The following is an 11,352-nucleotide window of genomic DNA, read 5'->3' on the forward strand; positions in this document are numbered from 1 at the left end:
TGACACACATATAGTTGCATGTTCACTGCAGATAAAAGGTCTAGCAATTCAAACAGCGTCCATTGTCGCTGTGACCACATTTTGTAATTCAAGTCAAGTAGATCCCACACAGTTTATTATCACCAAACGTGTGAGATGTAGTACAAAATATCTTGGAGCACCGTCGGTGTATAGTACGCCTATGGCTTACGCGAGAAGGTGCGTCGGCCACACTCCACAGTCGGCGTGTCAAGCACACTAGCTCACTCCCCAAAAACTCCCGCCTCTGCATCCCTCGCAATCTCGAAAATATCTACCGCCTGGAAGGTTTTCATGTTTGATAGCACACGATTAGTATGTGTGGACCGTGTGCAATTAATACGTCCATTTTGCATCATGCTTTCATATCGATATGTATTGCATTATGGGCTTTTATTCCACGTTATGTCACAATACTTATGCCTTTTCTCTCTTATTTTACAAGGTTTACATGAAGAGGGGGAATGCCGGCAGCTGGAATTCTGGGCTGGAAAAGGAGCAAATATTAGAGACCTATTCTGCACAGCTCCAAAAGTCCTGAAACTTCACGGAGGCACGTTTTGGAATTAATAAAAAATATTGGCGACAGAATCCAGGAGAGGGAGCCCACACCCTGGCCACGAGGGTGGGGGGCGCGCCCTACACCCCTGGGCGCGCCCCCTGCCTCGTGGGCCCCCTGGTAGGCCTCCGGTGCCCATCTTCTGCTATATGAAGTCTTTTACCCTGAAAAAATCATAAGCAAGCTTTCGAGACGAAACGCCGCTGCCACGAGGCGGAACCTTGGCAGAACCAATCTAGGGCTCCGACGGAGGTGTTCTGCCGGGGAAACATCCCTCCGGGATGGGGAAATCATCACCATCGTTATCCCCAACGATCCTCTCATCGAGAGGGGGTCAATCTCCATCAACATCTTCACCAGCACCATCTCCTCTAAAACCCTAGTTCATCTCTTGTATCCAATCTTTGTCCCAAAACCTCAGATTGGTACCTGTGGGTTGCTAGTAGTGTTGATTACTCCTTGTAGTTGATGCTAGTTGGTTTATTTGGTGGAAGATCATATGTTCAGATCCTTAATGCATATTAATACCCCTCTGATTATGAACATGAATATGATTTGTGAGTAGTTACGTTTGTTCCTGAGGACATGGAAGAAGTCTTGCTATAAGTAGTCATGTGAATTTGGTATTCGTTAGATATTTTGATGAGATGTATGTTGTCTCTCCTCTAGTGGTGTTATGTGAACGTCGACTACATGAAACTTCACCATTGTTTGGGCCTAGAGGAAGGCATTGGGAAGTAATAAGTAGATGATGGGTTGCTAGGGTGACAGAAGCTTAAACCCTAGTTTATGAGTTGCTTCGTAAGGGGCTGGTTTGGATCCATATGTTTCATGTTATGGTTAGGTTTACCTTAATACTTCTTTTGTAGTTGTGGATGATTGCAATAGGGGTTAATCATAAGTGGGATGCTTGTCCAAGAAAGGGCAGCACCCAAGCACCAGTCCACCCACATACCAAATCATCAAAGTAACGAACGCGGATCATATGAGCGAGATGAAAGCTAGCTTGACGATAATTCCCATGTGTCCTCGGGAGCGTTTTCCTTCATATAAGATTTTGTCTAGGCTTGTCCTTTGCTACAAAAAGGATTGGGCCATCTTGCTGCACCCTATTTACTTTCATTACTTGCTACCCGTTACAAATTACCTTATCACAAAACTATCTGTTACCGATAATTTCAGTGCTTGCAGAGAATACCTTACTGAAAACCGCTTGTCATTTCCTTCGGCCCCTCGTTGGGTTCGACACTCTTACTTATCGAAAGGACTACGATAAGATCCCCTATACTTGTGGGTCATCAAGACTCTTTTTTGGCACCGTTGCCGGGGAGTGAAGCGCCTTTGGTAGGTGGAATTTGGTAAGGAAAAATTTATATAGTGTGATGAAATTTACTGTCACTTGTTACTATGGAACATAATCCTTTGAGGGGCTTGTTCGGGGTATCTTCACCCCGACCAGTAGAGCAAAGAGTTGCTACTCAATCTACTGAACCTACTGAGAATGTTTACTTTGAAATTCCTTCGGGTATGATAGAGAAACTACTAGCTAATCCTTTTACAGGTGATGGAACATTACATCCCAATTTGCACATAATCTATGTGGATGAAGTTTGTGGATTATTTAAGATTGCAGGTATGCCCGAGGATGTTATCAAGAAGAAGGTCTTCCCTTTATCTTTGAAGGGAAAGGCATTGACATGGTTTAGGCTATGTGATGATATGGAATCATGGAACTACAACCGATTGAAATTGGAATTTCATCAGAAGTTTTATCCTATGCATGTTGTTCATCGTGATCGTAATTATATATATAATTTTTGGCCTCGCGAAGGAGAAAGCATTGCTCAAGCTTGGGGGAAGCTTAAGTCAATGTTATATTCATGCCCCAATCATGAGCTCTCAAGAGATATTATTATTCAAAATTTGTATGCTCGGCTTTCTCTCAACAATCGCTCCATGCTCGATACTTCTTGTACTAGATATTTTATGATGAAGACTATTGAATTCAAATGGGATTTATTGGAAAGAATTAACCGCAACTCTTAAGATTGGGACCTCGACGAAGGTAAGGAGTCAGGTATAACACCTAAGTTTGATTGTGTTAAATCCTTTATGGATACCGATGTTTTTCGTGAATTTAGCACTAAATAAGGACTTGACCCTGAGATAGTAGCTTCTTTCTGTGAATCCTTTGCTACTCATGTTGATCTCCCTAAGGAGAAGTGGTTTAAATATAATCCTCCCATTGAAGTAAAAGTAGTTGCACCTATTAAAGTTGAAGAAAAGACTATCACTTATAATGTTGATCCTGTTATTCCTACCGCTTATATTGAGAAACCACCTTTCCCTGTTAGAATAAAGGATCATGCTAAAGCTTCAACTATGGTTCGTAAGAGTAATACTTGAACACCTACACCCCCTGAGCAAATTCAAGTTGAACCTAGTATTGCTATGGTTAAAGATATCTTGGCTGATAATATTGATGGGCATGTTATTTACTTCTGTGATGAAGCTGCTAGAATTGCTAGACCTGATACTAAAAATAAACATAGACCTGTAGTAGGCAAGCCTGTTATTTCTGTTAAAATAGGAGATCATTGCTATCATGGCTTATGTGATATGGGTGCTAGTGCAAGTGCAATACCTCATTCCTTATACGAAGAAATTATGCATGATATTGCACCTGCTGAGTTAGAGGAAATTGATGTTACAATTAAGCTTGCCAATAGAGACACTATTTCACCAGTTGGGATTGTTAGAGATGTTGAAGTCTTGTGTGGGAAAGCTAAATATCCCGCTGATTTTCTTGTTCTTGGTTCCCCACAAGATAGCTTTTGTCCCATCATATTTGGTAGACCCTTCTTGAATACTGTTAATGCTAGGATAGACTGCAAAAAGGATGTTGTTACCATTGGTTTGGGGGATATGTTTCATGAGTTTAATTTTGCTAAATTTCGTAGACAACCCCATAATAAAGAATTGCCTAGTAAAGATGAAATTATTGGTCTTGCTTCTATTGCCGTGCCTCCTAACGATCCTTTAGAACAATATTTGCTCGACCATGAAAATGATATGTTTATGAATGAAAGAAGGGAAATAGATGAAGTATTCATTAAACAAGGACCTATTTTGAAACACAACTTGCCTGTTGAAATCCTAGGGGATCCTCCTCCACCCAAGGGTGATCCCATGTTTGAGCTTAAACCATTACCTGATACTCTTAAATATGCTTATCTTGATGAAAAGAAGAAATTCCTGTTATTATTAGTGCTAACCTTTCAGAGCATGAAGAAAAGAAATTATTGAAAACTCTCAAGAAGCACCATGCCGCTATTGGATATACTCTTGATGATCTTAAGGGCATTAGTCCCACTCTATGCCAACACAAAATAAAATTGGAGAAAGACGCTAAAACGGTTGTTGATCACCAACGACGGTTAAATCCTAAGATGAAAGAAGTGGTAAGAAAAGAAATACTAAAGCTTCTGGAGGCAGGTACAATTTATCCTGTTGCTGATAGTCGGTGGGTAAGTCCTGTCCATTGTGTCCCTACGAAGGGAGGTATTACTGTTGTTCCTAATGATAAAGATGAATTGATCCCACAAAGAATTATTACAGGTTATAGAATGGTAATTGATTTCTGCAAATTAAATAAAGCTACTAAAAAGGATCATTACCCTTTACCTTTTATTGATCAAATGCTAGAAAGATTATCGAAACATACACATTTTTTGCTTTCTGGATGGTTATTCTGGTTTCTCTCAAATACCTGTGTCAAAAGAGGATCAAGAAAAGACCACTTTTACTTGCCTTTCAGTACCTTTGCTTATAGACGTATGCTTTTGGTTTATGTAATGCACCTGCGACCTTTCAAAGATGTATGACTGCTATATTCTCTGACTTTTATGAAAAGATTGTTGAGGTTTTCATGGATGATTTCTCCGTATATGGAACTTCTTTTGATGATTGCTTAAGCAACCTTGATCGAGTTTTGCAGAGATGTGAATATACTAATCTTGCTTGAATTGGGAGAAGTGCCACTTTATGGTTAATGAAGGTGTTGTCTTGGGGCATAAAATTTCTGAAGGAGGTATTGAAGTTGACAAAGCTAAAGTTGATGCTATTGAAAAGATGTCGTGTCCTAAGGACATTAAAGGTATAAGAAGTTTCCTTGGTCATGCCGGTTTTTATAGGAGGTTCATTAAAGACTTCTCAAAAATCTCTAGGCCTCTGACTAATCTCTTACAAAAAGATGTTCCTTTTGTCTTTCATGATGATTGTGTAGAAGCATTTGAAATACTTAAGAAAGCCTTGATTTATGCACCTATTGTTCAGCCACCTGATTGGAATTTACCCTTTGAAATTATGTGTAATGCTAGTGATTATGCTGTAGCTGATGTTCTAGGACAAAGAGTTGATAAGAAATTAAATGTTATCCAATATGCTACTAAGACTCTAGACAGTGCCTAGAGAAATTATGCTACTACTGAAAAAGAATTTTTAGCAGTTGTGTTTGCTTGTGATAAGTTCAGACCTTATATTGTTGATTCTAAAGTAACTGTTCACACTGATCATGCTGCTATTAAATATCTTATGGAGAAGAAAGATGCTAAACCTAGACTTATTAGATGGGTTCTCCTACTACAAGAATTTGATTTGCATATTATTGATAGAAAGGGAGCTGAGAACCCCGTTGCAGACAACTTGTCTAGGTTAGAGAATGTTCTTGATGACCCTACCTATCGATGATAGCTTTCCTGATGAACAATTAGCTGTCATAAATTCTTCTCGTACTGCTCCATGGTATGCTGATTATGCTAATTACATTGTTGCCAAATTTATACCACCTAGTTTCACATACCAGCAAAAGAAAAAGTTTTTCTATGATTTAAGACATTACTTCTGGGATGACCCACACCTTTATAAAGAAGGAGTAGATGGTGTCATTAGACGTTGTGTACCTGAGCATGAACAGGAACAGATCCTACGCAAGTGTCACTCCGGGGCTTATGGAGGACACCACACTGGAGATAGAACTACGCATAAGGTATTGCAATCCGGTTTTTATTGGCCTACTCTCTTCAAAGATGCCCGTAAGTTTGTCTTGTCTTGTGATGAATGTCAAAGAATTGGTAATATTAGTAGATGTCAAGAAATGCCTATGAACTATTCACTTGTTATTGAACCATTTAATGTTTGGGGCTTTGATTATATGGGACCGTTTCCTTCCTCTAACGGGTATACACATATTTTAGTTGTTGTTGATTATGTTACTAAGTGGGTAGAAGCTATTCCAACTAGTAGTGCTGATCATAACACCTCTATTAAGATGCTTAAAGAAGTTATTTTTCCGAGGTTTGGAGTCCCTAGATATTTGATGACTGATGGTGGTTCACATTTTATTCATGGTGCCTTTCGTAAAATGCTTGCTAAGTGTGATGTTAATCACAGAATTGCATCTCCATATCACCCATAGTCTAGTGGTCAAGTAGAATTGAGTAATAGAGAGATCAAATTAATTTTGCAAAAGACTGTTAATAGATCTAGAAAGAATTGGTCCAAGAAACTTGATGATGCATTATGGGCCTATAGAACTGCATATAAAAATCCTATGGGTATGTCTTCGTATAAAATGGTTTATGGAAAAGCATGTCACTTACCTCTCGAACTAGAACATAAGGCATATTGGGCAATTAAAGAGCTCAATTACGATTTCAAACTTGCTGGTGAGAAGAGGCTATTTGACATTAGCTCACTTGATGAATGGAGAACCCAGGCCTATGAGAATGCCAAACTGTTTAAAGAAAAAGTTAAAAGATGGCATGACAAAAGGATACAAAAGCGTGAGTTTAATGTAGGTGATTATGTGTTGCTATTCAACTCTCGTATTTTTTTGCAGGAAAACTTCTCTCTAAATGGGAAGGTCCTTACGTTATGGAGGAGGTCTATCGTTCCGGTGCCGTAAAAATCAACAACTTCGAAGGCACAAATCCAAAGGTGGTGAACGGTCAAACAATCAAACATTATATCTCAGGTAATCCTATAAATGTTGAAACTAATGTTATTGAAACCGTGACCCCGGAGGAATACATAAGGGACACTTTCCAGAACGTTTCAGACTCCGAAAAGGAATAGGTATGTGGTACGGTAAGTAAACCGACTCCAAAACAGTTCTAATGGCAATTTTTCTCCATTTTGGAATATTTAAGAAAATAGGAAAATAAGAAGTAGTCCGCAAAGGACACGAGGCGTCCACGAGGGTGGAGGGCGCGCCCTACCCCCTGGGCGCGCCCCCTACCTCGTGGGCACCTCGTGTGCTCTCTGGACTCCATTTTCTTGCACGATACTTCTTTTGGTCGGTAAAAATTTATTATAAAATCTCCCGAAGGTTTTGACCACCGTATCATGCAAATATCCTCTGTTTTTGTTTCGAGCTGTTTCTGCCATAGATTAGAGCAAGATGTCTTCTCACGAGTCAGTTGGGGAGAGCCGGGTGTCTAATCCGACACCGGGGCCAAGAGCAAACAATGATGCTGATCACTTTGGGCCATCAACGGAGGAAGAAATGGAGGCCGACTTGAAAAGGATAGATGCCATGGAGGAGGATCAAGAAGTTACTTCCCGTTTCCGAGCTGGATTCACGATGGGGGAACTACAGAGCTCAACTATTCCAAACTCAGTCATCCCCTCCAATGTTAAATTTCTCTCTTGTGAAAATATGAACAAGAGTGTTACTTGTTCTCCCGCAGCTATGCAACATCCATGGGTGAAAGGATCTTTAGCCATCACGGGTAAGCTCCGTAAGGAAATAATGGACCTCAAGTAACAAGACAATAAGCTCGAGGAAGAGAATCGTATCCTGAGGGGCATCATCGCCAAGAATATCACATCACCACCTCCGAAGAAGAGACATAAACACATGGGTATGGGCACTCCCCTTGGCAACTGCCAAGCTTGGGAGAGGTGCCCCGGTATCGTATCACCATCACACTCCTATCTTTACCATTTTTCTTAGTTCGATCCTTTTAGTAATATCTTGATCTAGTAGAATAAAGTTTTAGTATGATCTAGTTTTGAGTTTTGCTTTATGATCCATCTATGTAATCGAGTCCGTGAGCTATATATAATAAAGATTAGTGTTGAGTCAAGGGCTTGATTATCTTGCTATGATCGTGAGGGAAGTAAAGAAAGAGAAATAATAAAAATAAATAAGGAGATCATATTGATCTTATGGAGAGTAATGACTTCACATATAAAGAGTATGATGAATAAAAGTTGTTGAGAGTTGACAAACATAGTTTTGGTCATCCTTGCAACTAACAGGAAGTAATAAAGAAAGAGAGGTTTTCACATATAAATATACTATCTTGGACATCTTTTATGATTGTGAGCACTCATTAAAATATGACATGCTAAAAAGTTGATGTTGGACAAGGAAGACAACGTAATTAGTTATGTACTCTTATATCTGAAATAAAGCATATTGTAATGGATCATCCAACATGTTGAGCTTGCCTTTCTCCCTCATGCTAGCCAAATTCTTTGCACCAAGTAGAGATACTACTTGTGCTTCCAAATATCCATAAAACTGGTTTTTCCATGAGAGTCCACCATACCTACCTATGGATTGAGTAAGATCCTTCAAGTAAGTTGTCATTGTTGTATGCAATAAAAATTGCTCTCTAAATATCTATGATTTATTAGTGTGGAGAAAATAAGCTTTATACGATCTTGTGATATGGAAGCAATAAAAGCGACGGACTGCATAATAAAGGTCCATATCACAAGTGGCAATATAAAGTGACGTTCTCATGCATTAAGATTTCGTGCATCCAACCATAAAAGCACATAACAACCTCCGCTTCCCTCTGCGAAGGGCCTATCTTTTAGTTTTGTCTTATACCCTATACAAGAGTCATGGTAATCTTCACCTTTCCTTTTCACATTTTATCCTTTGGCAAACACTTTGTGTTGGAAAGATTCTGATATATATATCCAATTGGATGTAAGTTAGCATGAATTATTATTGTTGACAATACCGTTGAGGTAAAAGGTTGGGAGGCAACACTATAAGCCCCTATCTTTCTTTGTGTCCGATTAAAACTCCATAACCATAAATATTGCATGAGTGTTAGCAATTATGAAAGACTAAATGATAGTTGAGTATGTGGACTTGCTGAAAAGCTCTTATAATGACTCTTTCCGATGTTATGATAAATTGCAATTGCTTCAATGACCGAGATCATAGTTTTTTGGTTCTCAATGAAGTTTCTAATTCATACTTTACATTGTGAATAGATTATTACTTGAGCATAAGATATCATGTGACAATATCCATATATGTTGCTGTTATAAGAATGATCATGATGCCCTCATGTCCGTATTTTATTTTATCGACACCTCTATCTCTAAACATGTGGACAAATTTTTCGTTATCGGCTTCCGCTTGAGGACAAGCGGGGTCTAAGCTTGGGGGAGTTGATATGTCCATTTTCCATCATGCTTTCATATTGATATTTATTGCATTATGGGCTATTATTACACGTTATGTCACAATACTTATGCCTTTTCTCTCTTATTTTACAAGGTTTACATGAAGAGGGAGAATGCCGGCAGCTGGAATTCTGGGCTGGAAAAGGAGCAAATATTAGAGACCTATTCTGCACAGCTCCAAAAGTCCTGAAACTTCACGGAGGCACGTTTTGGAATTAATAAAAAATTCCGGCGAAAGAATCCACCAGAGGGGCCCCACACCCTGGCCACAAGGGTGGGGGCGCGCCCTACCCCCTAGGCGCCCCCCTGCCTCTTGGTCCCCATGGCAGGCCTCCGGTGCCCATCTTCTGCTATATGAAGTCTTTTACCCTGAAAAAATCATAAGCAAGCTTTCGAGACGAAACGCCGCCGCCACGAGGCGGAACCTTGGCAGAACCAATCTAGGGCTCCGACGGAGGTGTTCTGCCGGGGAAACATCCCTCCGGGATGGGGAAATCATCACCATCGTCATCACCAACGATCCTCTCATCGGGAGGGGGTCAATCTCCATCAACATCTTCACTAGCACCATCTCCTCTAAAACCCTAGTTCATCTCTTGTATCCAATCTTTGTCCCAAAACCTCATATTGGTACCTGTGGGTTGCTAGTAGTGTTGATTACTCCTTGTAGTTGATGCTAGTTGGTTTATTTGGGGGAAGATCATATGTTCAGATCCTTAATGCATATTAATACCCCTCTAATTTTGAACATGAATATGATTTGTGAGTAGTTACGTTTGTTCCTGAGGACATGGGAGAAGTCTTGCTATAAGTAGTCATGTGAATTTGGTATTCGTTCGATGTTTTGATGAGATGTATGTTGTCTCTCCTCTAGTGGTGTTATGTGAACGTCGACTACATGACACTTCACCATTGTTTGGGCCTAGAGGAAGGCATTGGGAAGTAATAAGTAGATGATGGGTTGCTAGAGTGACAGAAGCTTAAACCATAGTTTATGATTTGCATCGTAAGGGGCTGATTTGGATCCATATGTTTCATGCTATGGTTAGGTTTACCTTAATACTTCTTTGTAGTTGCGGATGCTTGCAATAGGGGTTAATCATAAGTGGGATGCTTGTCCAAGAAAGGGCAGCACCCAAGCACTGGTCCACCCACATACCAAATTATCAATGTATCGAACGCGAATCATATGGGCGTGATGAAAACTAGCTTGACGATAATTCCCATGTGTCCTCGGGAGCGTTTTCCTTCATATAAGAGTTTTTCAGGCTTGTCCTTTGCTACAAAAAGGATTGGGCCATCTTGTTGCACCCTATTTACTTTCATTACTTGTTACCCGTTACAAATTACCTTATCACAAAACTATCTGTTACTGATAATTTCAATGCTTGCAGAGAATACCTTACTGAAAACCGCTTGTCATTTCCTTCTGCTCCTCGTTGGGTTTGACACTATTACTTATCGAAAAGACTACGATAGATCCCCTATACTTGTGGGTCATCAGCGATGTCTGTTACTCCTGCTCTGCTTCAGTCCCTTGATTCAAATTTTCAGTAGCCCCGGCATTTTACTCCCGCCTCTGGATCACTTGCAATCTCAAAAATATCCGCTCGCCCTTGATCCAAATTTTCAGTAGCCCCGCCTTGTTACTCCCGCCTAGTAAAATTTTCAGTTGCCGCATTATTTCCTCAAACACAACCTTGTCCCCCCTCCACACACACCCCAAAACCTCCTCTCACACAGACACACACAATCCTCGAAACCATTGGTAGGTCCCACCATCGCCGGCGCCTCCATCCTCAACCTCTGCCTATGTGCCGGGGATATCGAGGAGCCAATGGCCAAAAAGAGGTTTATCACGGCCTTTTCACCCGACGCCGGCGAGGTGGCCGCCGAGGTGTGCCCGTCGTCCTCCGCGGGCTCGATCCGCCGTTGCCGGTCCCGCAATCCGCCCGCCGCCGCGCCCCTACGCCGGTTAGAGGACTTCCCTGTCCTCCCTCGGACCCGGCAGCCGACGAAGTCCTACCTCAGGGTCCGGCAGCGTCGGTGGGGGATGTGGGTCGCCGAGATTACAGATCGGGAGACGCACACCCACCGGTGGCTCGGTAGCTTCCACGGGGCCGAGCTCGCGGCCATGGAGTACGACCGCTGGTAGGTCCGCTACCACAGCGCAGCAGCTAGGCTCAATTTCCCCTTCAGCACATGTCCGGTCCACCTCGTTCCGCCCGAGCCAGGGGTGGTGAGCTCGGTTATGGCGCGGGAGGACCGCGAGGCGTGGGAGC

Source organism: Triticum aestivum, chromosome 2D (genome assembly GCF_018294505.1).
Source record: "Triticum aestivum cultivar Chinese Spring chromosome 2D, IWGSC CS RefSeq v2.1, whole genome shotgun sequence".
Taxonomy (NCBI): domain Eukaryota; kingdom Viridiplantae; phylum Streptophyta; class Magnoliopsida; order Poales; family Poaceae; genus Triticum; species Triticum aestivum.